At 42.1% G+C, this 11,610-nt stretch overlaps 1 pseudogene; it reads left to right on the top strand.

Moving 5' to 3' along the window:
• The first annotated feature begins 10,662 nt into the window (after positions 1 to 10,662).
• On the top strand, positions 10,663 to 11,134 carry LOC129024157 (nuclear envelope phosphatase-regulatory subunit 1-like; annotated as a pseudogene).
• Positions 11,135 to 11,610: the final 476 nt, after the last annotated feature.

Genomic DNA, 11,610 nt, shown 5'->3' with positions numbered 1-11,610 from the left:
TGGCGATGGGTAAATTTTTAGTTTTGTCAAATTTGAGGAAACTGCTGTCAACCTCTGACAAGTTTAAGAATTCAGAACATTTCAAGTTTTCTTGTGCAGATACTAATCTTAAGTATACTCAATGCATACACAAATCAGCGTAATGTTAATGTCCTCATTGTAGTAGTATATTTTGTGTTTTATGGTATTTTAGTCAGTGTCAATATTTCATGCCAATTCATTCAAGAAATTAATATGAACTAATGTAGATGTGATCGGACAAAGCCACAGGCATGGTTGGTGTAAAAAAAAGGCCAATAGTCAATTTTTGATTAATCATATGATACTTACTTATTGGGCAGCAGTGGGAACTAAGACTAAAAAAAAATCAGGTAGGAAATAGGAAATAGTATCAAATGCTGCCAGGAGGCCGATGACAGACCACCATGCTTTTAAAGTGAGGTCTAAGATTTTTCAATGGTTTACTAAGCATATGAAAGACAATAGAGTATAGTGTTAGGCTCGTTATCATTAGAGTCTGACAACCCTCGTTTGAATCTTAGAGCTTCCACTTGCTACCTTGAGAAATCTCACTGGTAATTGCTTAATTGTACATGAGATTAAGAAACAAATGAGTAAATTATCCAACTAAAATCAAACTAAATGTAATTCCAATCAACTTTCCTCTTAGCTTGCTCTCTAACATGCTGGCATCCATCTCATCACCAAGAAGAGGAGGGGTAATTGGAGTAGAAAGAAACAGTAGTCTTTTTTCTTTTTTATTTCAATCAGATTAGAAAAACCTTCTTGTAGGAGCTCCAAGAATTTTATTTACTTTGAGCGTCTTGCCTTAGACGGTTTTTAAAACACAAATGTCATCCTAGACCTGTGATGCCCACCAATGTGCCATCTCAGTTTACCATTGCCATAGCAACACCTGGAAGTTACCACCCTTTTTTTAGAAATATCTGCATAATCTGCCCCTCAATTTGCATATAATTAAAAGTGAGTATAAACATTACTGTAAAAATTACTGAGCTGCTACTGTGGGCACACTGCCTATGGAGTATTCCTGCTCTACAAGTAGTAGTACCTATTCTGTACTATGTCAGAATCTTTGTTGCTAGGGACTCGAGTACTATATTTTCAAAAACAGGCACAGATGATTCTGCTAAGCATACCTTGTAATGAACTGTATAACAGACTTTATAAATTCTATTCTTGCCATCCTCTGAGGAGTAATTATTTTTCTTTCCAACTTTTATTTTAGGTTTAAGGGGTACATGTACACATTTGTTACATGGGTAAATTGCATGTCATGAGGGTTTGGTGTACAGATTATGTCATCACTCAGGTAATGAGTTTAGTACCTGATAGGCAGTTTTTAAATCCTCTCCCTCCTTCCACACCCCACCCTCAAGTAGGCCCTGGTGTCTATTGTTTCCTTCTTTGTGTCCATGTATACTCATTGTTTAGCTCCCACTTATAAGTGAGAACATGCATTATTTGGTTTTCTAATTTGCTTAGGATAATGGCCTCTAGCTCTATCCATATTGCTGCAAAGGACGTGAACTTCTTTTTTATGGCTGCATAGTATTCCATAGTGTATATGTCTCACTTTTTTTTTATTCAGTCACCTCTAATGAGCACCTAGGTTGATTCCATATCTTTGCTATTGTGAACAGTGCTATGATAAACATACGCATACATATGTCTTTATGGTAGAATGATTTATATTCCTTTGGGTATATATCCAGTAATGGGATTGCTGGGTCGAATGGTAGTGTTGTTTAAGTTCTTTGAGAAATCTCCAAACGGCTTTCAACAATGGCTGAACTAATTTACATTCCCACAAGCAGTGTATGAGTGTTCCCTTTTCTCAGCAACCTTGCCAGCATGTTATTTTTTGATTTTTTAATTATAACTATTCTGACTGGTATAAGATGGTATCTCATTGTCTTTTTCATTTGCATTTCCCTCATGATTAGTGATGTTGAGAAGCTCATGTCCTTTGCAGCAACACGGATAGAGCTAGAGGCCATTATCCTAAGCATCCTTAGCTAGGAGGTAGGATTTGACTCTGGAGGTGGGACTCAGACACCGGACCAAATTGAGGACTAGCTAAAACAGGGACAGGGTGGAAGTAGCTTTCCATAAGAGTTGCCCACCAATGTGCCATGTCAGTTTACCATTGCCATGGCAACACCTGGAAGTTACTATCCTTTTTCTAGAAATATCTGCATAATCTGCCCCTCAATTTGCATATAATTAAAAGTGAGTGTAAACATTACTGTAAAAATTACTGAGCTGCTACTGTGGGCACACTGCCTATGGAGTATTCCTGCTCTACAAGGAGTAGTACCTATGCTGCTCCTGTATGATGCCACTTCAATAAAAGTTGCTGTCTAACACCACTGGCTCACCAAGAACTTTCCCTGGCTAAGCCCCAGTTTTGGGGCTCAACTGCCCTGCATCATTTGGCAACCAACGAAGGGATAAAGACAGTGAAAATGGCAGCAATCGATGGAGAGGTGAGATGGCAAGACAACAGAGTTGGTGGCAATCAGTGATCAGCTGAGAGGCAGTAATTGGTGAGAGACAATGACGAGAGATGGCAGTCAGTGAGACAAGTGGAGAGATGGCGAGAGATGGCGAAGCTGCAAGAGCTATAACACTAAAGCTGTAACAATAAAGAGCTGCTAACACTACAGAGCTATAACACTAACCAAAGGTTCTTTTCAGAGACATCATTTTCCCTGGCAGGTGGTGGACCTGAGCAGATGAGCCAGTGGTCATAGTGCTGCTGTCTCATGTGAGACCCACCATTCTGACCAGCAGGCTGGTGGGTTACTGGTCCATGCCAGCCCCCATGTGGCAGCCAAGCCCACCTGTATTAGTCTGTTCTCACATTGCTATAAAGAACTACCTGAGACTCAGTAATTTATAAAGAAAAGAGGATTAATTGACTCACAGTTCCACAGGTTGTACAGGAACCATGGCTGGGGAGGCCTCTGGACACTTACAATCATGGCAGAAGGCAAAGGGGAAAAAAGCACATCTTCACATGGCCAGGAGGAGAGAGAGAGAGAGAGAGAGAGAGAGAAAGAGAGAGAAAGAGAAAGAGAGAGAGAGAAAGAAAGAAAGAAAGAAAGAGCTACACACTTTCAAACAACCAGATCTCATGAGAACTCACTCACTATCATGACATCATCCAGTCACCTCCCACCAGGACCCTCCCCCAACATTGAGGATTATAATTCAACATGAGATTTGGGTGGTGACACAGAGCCAAATCATATCACCATCCAAGCTGAGGAAATCTGGAGAGAGCTTCACCTGGGTCCCACATAGAACATTGGTCATCATGATTTTGGCTACTGTGCATGAATGAGTGTTCCCTCCACCCTCTCCCACAATATTAGGTAAGCTGGGGAATAAAAGCCTTTGGCTACGTGTTCAGTTAAAAGTCGCCCATTGTTTGATTGCCCTGAAACACATCCTTGTCACCCCTTCCCCTAGTCTTTTCTCTTATGACTTCATTTTGTTGCTCCACCAGTTGTTTTATTTTCAGTTCTAAAATGTATGTTTTGTTTGCAGTCTTAATGTTTGCTTTGATTTTCTGATAACTGTATATGGGCATTTGTTTAAGGCAGGACACTTGGTTGTGAGAGGCTACCTATTGTGTTGACTCTGGGAAACCAGAGTCACATTGTTCTGTGACACCAACTTGGATTTGGGTTCACTGTTGGCCACCGCCTGGATGGATGCCCCTAGCATTTGGTGATGGGACCCTCACTGGCTGAAACTCCGGTACTCTGGGTTTTCAGCATTGGCATTTTCAGCTGCCTTCCAGATGCTCTGGGATTTTCAGCATTGACATTCCCTCTAGGATTGTGGGTTATAATCCCTCGCCCTAGGGGAATAGTGGTCTTGCCTTTTTCTGCCCTGAAGTTAGAAGTTATTATTTCCCTAATAGACAGTCACAGACTCCTTCTTGTGTGCTGACTTATAACTGTCTTGCTCAAAGCTCTCTAAGCTGAAGGAACAGGGAGTTCCTAGGCTCCTGGCCTGACAGACAACCACCTACAACGGTAGAAAAGTGGTTGCCTGAACATTTATTTTGGTGTCTCCGCTGCTGGATAGGTTCTCCAGCAAGTCAATACCTCTGAGGTCTCCCCTTGGGTAAAACTCTTTCCCCCTTCCCCTCCTCCCTTCCCATACACCATTTGTTTAGCCCTCCTCTCTGCTTAACCCTCACTGTCTGTGGATTTTAGGCTCAACATTCTACTGCCCATTTGTAGCTTGTAATCCACTTTTGTAATGCCTTGCTATGTATACTTACACCTTCTCTGCAGGAAGTGAGAGAATCTAAAAGTGAAAAATAATGACTCAGTTGCTTTCCCTTTTGCTAGACTTAGGAAGACTTCTGTGTCCTCTAAAACTTCTGTATCCATGGGGACAATGACGAGCATCTCAGAGGGCTCACCACTAGGATGTCTTTTAGGCTATTGGAGCAAATTCAAATTTGGTTTAATGAAAAAGAAACTCATTTTCTATTGCAACACGGTTTGGGTTCTGTACAAATTAGAAAACCAAATTTGGCGTAAACATGGTTCTATATATTGTAATGATAATTTACAACCAGACTTATTCTGTAAAAAAGAAGGAAAATGGGAAGAGGTCCCTTTTATGTACAGGCTTTTATGACCCTTTACTGGCTCATGTTACTTCCAGGCACCAGACAGCTCCATCTGAGGATCCCCTCCTTGCTGGTTCTCCTAGAAGGCCTATGCCTTTCCCAGAGTCTCCTCAGTCCCCCAGTTCTGAGGGGGGTCCTGCCAGTACTGTAACAAAGGATTCTAGCTCAAGGTCATCAGACACTCCTCCCCCTCATCCAACTAGCCCCAGCTTATACCCCCATTTCCCCCAAAATAAGCCCAATCAATACCACCAGGAGTGGAGCCTCATATTAGCCCCTAAAGTAAAATCTGTTTCCATTGCAGGAGGTAGCTAATGGAAATGGGGGTACATGTGCCATTTTCTACATCTAATTTGGATTTATATGAGGAAAAATTTGGCCAGTTTTCAGAAAATCCAGAAAAGTTTATACAGGCATGTGTTATTTTGACCATGTTCTTTGATTTAACTTGTCATGACTTAGAAATATTGTCATCTGTTCACTGTGCTGTGGGAAAAAAGTGGAGGGAAGTATCTGTGGTTAAGCCAGTCAATTATGACAGAGCTAGAAATATAACTCAGGTAAAAGATGAAAATCCTGTTCTGTTTCTGTGTCGTTTGATAGAGGGACTCAGGAAATATACCAGTGCAGACCCAGACCCCCCAGAAGGGCAAGCTTTCCTGGGTGTACATTTTATTACTCATCCTGCACCTGACATTAGGAGGAAGATACAAAAAGCAGCAATGAGACCTCAAATCCCAATGAGCTAACTCTTTTTATTTATTTATTTTTTTGAGACAGAATCTTGCTCTGTTGTCCTGGCTGGAGTGCAGTGATGCCATCTTGACTCACTGCAACCTCCACCTCCCGGGTTCAAGCTACTCTCATGCCTCAGCCTCCCGAGTAGCTGGGACTACAGGCACCCGCCACCACGCCTGGCTAAGTTTTGCATTTTTAGTGGAGACAGGGTTTCAGCATGTTGACCAGGCTAGTCTCAAATTCCTGGCCTCAAGTGATCCACCCACCTCAGCCTCCCAAAATGCTGGGATTATAGGCATGAGCTACCACACCCAGCCCCTAAGACCCAGATCTTAGATGAGGACTTTAAAGTTTACAACAATAGGGACAGGGCAAAATAGGTGAGAAAACAAAAACAAAAACAAAAATAGCCAAAAAGTGCAATCATTAACAGTTGCTTTAAGTCCCCTGCCACATCAGAATTACCCATCCCAAGAAAGCATCACGAGATTGGCATCTAATATGCCCAGATAAGAGCCCTGACTCACTGGCCCACTGATTCACTAGGCCAGAATCAGCGTGCCCAGTATAAACAAAAGGGTCATTGGCAATGAGAATGTAGTAACTGCCCCTGGTGACACAGAAAAAAGCTCCCCATCACTACTAGAGCTAACCTTCTTTTACTAGTCCCAGTGAGCTGCCTCCTCAAGTAAGTTTATTCGGAATGTTGGACCCTTGGCCCAATGGACAGCTTCCCACAATGGCAGTTTTTTGACTCTAAGTCTCTTGGCCAAAGGAAATTCCAAAGAAGTCTAAAACAAACAAACAAGGAATTCAGGCCATGATGGGAAACAGGAGGTTGGACACACCTCACTAGGCCCTCTTTGAAATTTAGGCTTTGTTCACAAGGCCCTTCAATAATATAGAAATAAAGTATCACCTCTAACCAGGAGACTTAGTCTTACTAAAAAGAAGGATCCCCTGAAGATCAATTACAACCCAAATGAAAAGGTCCAATATCAGGCTGTTCTCACATAGCTATAGAGAAATACCTGAGACTGGGTAATTTATAAAGAAAGGAGGTTTAACTGGTTTATGGTTCTGTGGGCTATAGAGGAAGCGATGCTGGCACCTGTTTGGCTTCTGCGGAGGCCTCAGGAAATTTACAGTCATGGTGGAAGGCAAAGGGAGAGAGCAGGCACTTCACATAGCCAGAGCAGGAGCAAGATATGGAGGTTCCACACACTTTTTTTTTTTTTGAGATGGAATCTCACTCTGTCACCAGACCGGGGTGCAATGGCGAGATCTTGCCTCACTGCAACCTCTGCCTCCCGGGTTCAAGTGATTCTCCTGCCTCAGCCTCCTGAGTAGCTGGGATTACAAGTGCATGCCACCACGCCTGGCTAATTTTTGTATTTTTTGTAGAGACAGGGTTTCACCATGTTGGTCAGGCTGGTCTCGAACTCCTGACCTCATGATCCGCCCATCTCAGCCTCCCAAAGTGTTGGGATTACAGGCATGAACCACTGCACCTGGCCAGTTCCACACACTTTTAAATGACCAGATCTCGTGAGAACTCACTCACTGTTATGAGTACAATACCAAGGGGATGATACAAAACCATTCACAAGAAATATAACTCCATGCTCCAATCATCTCCCACAAGGCCCCACCTCCAACATTGGGGATTACAATTCAACATGAAATTTGGATGGGGGCACAGATCCAAACCATATGAGGCCCGTATCAGATACTGTTAAATACCCCCACCACCATTAAACTTCAGGGAATAACTATTTGGGTACACCTATTTGGGATTAAATATGTTCCTTATGAGTCACAGGCACAAAGGGAGGATAGCACAACCTACATGATATGGTTTGGCTGTGTCTCCACCCAAATCTCATCTTGAATTATAGCTCCCGTAATTCCCACATGTTGTGGGAGGAACCCGGTGGGAGATAATTGAATCGTGGGGGTGGTTCCCCCATACTGTTCTCATGGTAGTGAATAATTCTCATGGTATCTGATGGTTTTATAAGGGGAAACCCCTTTCAATTGGTTCTCATTCTGTCTTGCTTGCTGCCACGTAATACATGCCTTTCACCTTCTGCCATGATTGTGAGGCCTCCCCAGCCACATAGAACTGTGAGTCCATTAAACCTCTTTTTCTTTAAAAATTATCCAGTCTCAGGTATGTCTTTATCAGCAGCATGAAAATGGACTAATACACTACATCTATAAACCTCTCCTACCCATTTAAAAGAATCAACACTCAGCCAGAAGTGATAACTTAATGCTGTGGGTGGGAATAAGAGCATTAATTTTTACCTTTTTTTTTTTTTACTGTAATACTTCTTTTCTATCACTTTAGCCAGCTGCCTCCTCCTGGGAAATATCTCTTCGGTCCTTGTTGGGTGTTCAGCCAATCTAAGGCCCAACTGTACACTATGCTGCCACTGTTAATCCTCTTTGCTCTCCCAATTACCCTGATCCAGTATGGATGGGAACAAAACTATATAGTAAATATTTCAAAATTATAGCATCAGGGAATCATCTTTATGGTTGCTGGATTTGTCATTAACATCTCCAGGATAGACAGTTCTGTCCTCTGGCCTATCCAGAAAATCTCATGGCCATCTCTCCAGACCTTCTGACTAATCATGGTGATCCCAAAGTACCCAAACCCCTATTTGTTAACTGGAACTCTCCTCCAGTTAACAGATTCCACATGAACCCCTCACCACCACTATTATGTAGACCTGGGAAGCTGGGTATTTTTATCTCCAGTGCACTAATGTTTCTACCGTTTGCACTCACTGTTGTGTTAATGACACAGAAGTAGAAGTTTCCCTGCAATGCTCTGATGCGACTTTAGTTGTCAAATTCTTGAGGCTGCAGTGAGGTAAATGGGATTCCATTTGTAAGTGAGGAGAGCATATATGATGCCTTTTCCTATATCAGAACATACAGGGAAAAACAATTATCTAATCTTGGAAGCGGGGAGTACCATTCCCTTCTGGAAAACAAAGATTGTTTGGCCACCCCCATTGCAACAGGGAAAGAATATCTCTATAGGCCCAATTTGGCAGCAATGGATACACATCACACCCCATAGTGTCTCTATTTGTGCCCCAACTTGGCTCATTTTTCTGTGGCCACGAATGGAGAAAAGGTATGTCCCATAACCATTCCTGACTCCCCAGGCAGCCATCTGTTCTTTTAGAAGTAGCTTTCCCTTGTATATCAATAACTTGGGACGGAGGTGAAAGTATCTTGGCCACCCTTGCCCCTCCAGGGGTCACAGTCTATAACTGCATAGGACCCCCAAACACTAGAAATAAGTGAGCAATAGGATTAATTCTGGTGGAAATCGAGGCAGCAATAGGACTAGTGTCACCCTGCGGCAGCTTTGCTTACCATAAGTCAACCCTAAAGAACTTGAATTCTTAGTTGCCAACAGAGGTCAGTCATTAAAGATAATTCAAGAGTCACTGGACTCTTTTGCAAATGTGGCTGTTGATAATAGACTAGCATTGAATTATTTACTAGCTGAACAAGGTGGAATATGTGCAGTTATTAATAAAACCTGCTGTACATATATTAACAACTCTGGACAAGTTGAGGTTACATTCAAAAAAATCTATGAGCAAGCTACCGGGTTACACAGATATAACCAGGGCACTGACCCCACTATATCAGGTCGACTATCAAAAGTGCCTTCCCAAGTTTCATCTGGTTTTTACCTCTCCTAGGACCTTGGATAGCTGTCCTGTTGTTACTATATTTTTTTGGCCCTTGCTTGTTTAACCTCCTAGTAAAGTTTGTGTCTTCTAGGTTAAAACAGTTCTAAGTAAAGACAATGCTGGCACAAGGCTTCCAACCCATCCCTCTGATATAAGGGGCCTAGAGGCAGGATGCTTTCATTCTCCAAGTCATACTGACTTGGGCCACTTAGATCAGGTGTCCAGAGATTTTTTAGTCATCTGGTGCTAGGCACTGCCTACTCCCATAAACTCAGCAGGAAGCAGTTACAGAAGATGGACTTCTGCCCTTCTGCAGCCCCATTAAGATTAAGGATGAATATCTACTGTCTGAGGGGGGAATGAAGTAGTAGGCAGGACTTGACTCCAGAGGTCGGGCTCAGACACTGGACCAAATTGAGGACTGGCTAAAACAGGGATGGGGCAGAAGTAGCTTTCCATAAGACATGCCCACCAGTCTGCCATGTCAGTTTATCTTTGCCATGGCAACACCTGAAAGTTACCGCCCCTTTCCATGGCAATGACCCAGTGACCCAGAAGTTACTACGGTCTTTCTAGAAATTTCTGCATAATCCACCACTTAATTTGCATATAAGTAAAAGTCAATATAAATATGACCGCAGAGTTGCCTCTGAGCTGCTACTCTGGGTACATTGCCTATAGGGTAGCCCTGCTCCACAAGGAGCAGTACATCTGCTGCTGGTGTACACTGCTGCTTCAATAAAAGTTGCTGTCTACTTTTACTTTTACCACTGGCTTACCCTTTAATTATTTCCTGGGCTAAGCCAAGAGCCCTCCCAGGCTAAGCCCCAATTTTGGGTCTTGCCTGCCCTGCATCACTTGTTGGCTATGTGTATGCCTTTTTCTCAGAAGTATCTGTTTATGTCTTTTGTCCACTTAAAAAATGTTTGGGGCCGGGCACAGTAGCTCACGCCTGTAATCCCAGGACTTTGAGAGGCTGAGGAGGGCAGATCACAAGGTCAGGAGATCGAGACCATCCTGGCTATGGTGAAACCCCGTCTCTACTAAAAATACAAAAAATTAGCCAGGCGTGGTGGCGAGCACCTGTAGTCTCAGCTACTTGGGAGGCTGAGGCAGGAGAATGGCATGAACTGGGGAGGTGGGTCTTGCAGTGAGCTGAGATCATGCCACTGCACTCCAGCCTGGGCAACAGAGCAAGACTCCTTCTCAAAAAAAAAATATTTGGGTACATAGTAGGTATATATATATACATATATATACACATATATATACATATATATACACTAGATACTTTGATATAGTCACACAATACATAATAATCACATCACATCAAATGTGGTATGCATCCCTTAAATCTGTTGTGTTAGAAACAATCCAATTATACTCTTAGTTATTTTAAAATATATAATCAAATTATTATTGACTATAGTCATGCTATTGTGCTACCAAATACTAGGTCAATAAGAATAACATTCTTTCTGGTGGACAGGGCCATGGCGGTGACCTGAGCTGCCACCTGACATGAATTTGCTGGAGCAGGCTCTTGCTCAAGGCTTTTGAGAGGAGACTTACTGAATATATTCATTGTTTGCAACCTGCTACTAGATGTGGAGAATGCTTCTTCTAGTGGTATCGGTCTGTACGCTACTGGTGCCTGGAACTGGTTGATAGATCCAGAGACAGAAAAGGTGTCCTTCTTCACATCATATGGAATCATCCATTTTTCACCATTAGCTATATCACTCTAATAGGCTTGTTCTTTGCTGGAATACACAAGAGAGTAGTTGCACCATCAATTATAGCTGCTCAACGTCAAACGATATTAGCAGAATACAATATGTCTTGTGATGATACAGGAAAACTAATTTTGAAACCTAGGCCTCATGTTCAATGCCAATCTTCACTAATTGCTATTGGATGTAAAACAGCCCTTCTTCGAATAAGTGATACAGCAAAAAGCCATAAAGGATTCCTTTTCCAGTTGGATATGTAAAGGTCATAGCAACAACTGACAAGATGTGTGCAATATTTACCTAGATTATCTTGATGATGATGATTCACATTATCAGTGCTTTGGTACATTTTATTACCTGTGTTTCAGTATTAGTGTCACTTTAGTACTTCAGATCCTTCAAAGATTTTTGCAGATGAAGTGTGTATATATGTTATGAAGCTCAACTTAAAAATAGAACCTCATTCAGTTTTTATAATTCATTTTTGCAAACTACTGTAAATAGCAAATCAATGCCAATGGTAAACAAATAGGAAAATGTTGTGTAGTCTTTGTTCTCCTGCACCAGTATTTCAGGAACATCTGCTTGCCATCCCCACAGCTCTTTAAAACTGGCTATTATGTGTGCCTTTCATTCTTACACTTTTAATGACACTGTAGGAAAAACATTGGATTCAGCTTAGACTGAGGAAAACTCCTCTCCATAATGTTGTAAGAAATTATAGGTGTTTTGATAA

The sequence above is a fragment of the Pongo pygmaeus genome, chromosome X, assembly GCF_028885625.2.
Source record: "Pongo pygmaeus isolate AG05252 chromosome X, NHGRI_mPonPyg2-v2.0_pri, whole genome shotgun sequence".
In the NCBI taxonomy this organism is placed as follows: domain Eukaryota; kingdom Metazoa; phylum Chordata; class Mammalia; order Primates; family Hominidae; genus Pongo; species Pongo pygmaeus.
This window is presented reverse-complemented; position numbering and strand designations above follow the sequence as displayed.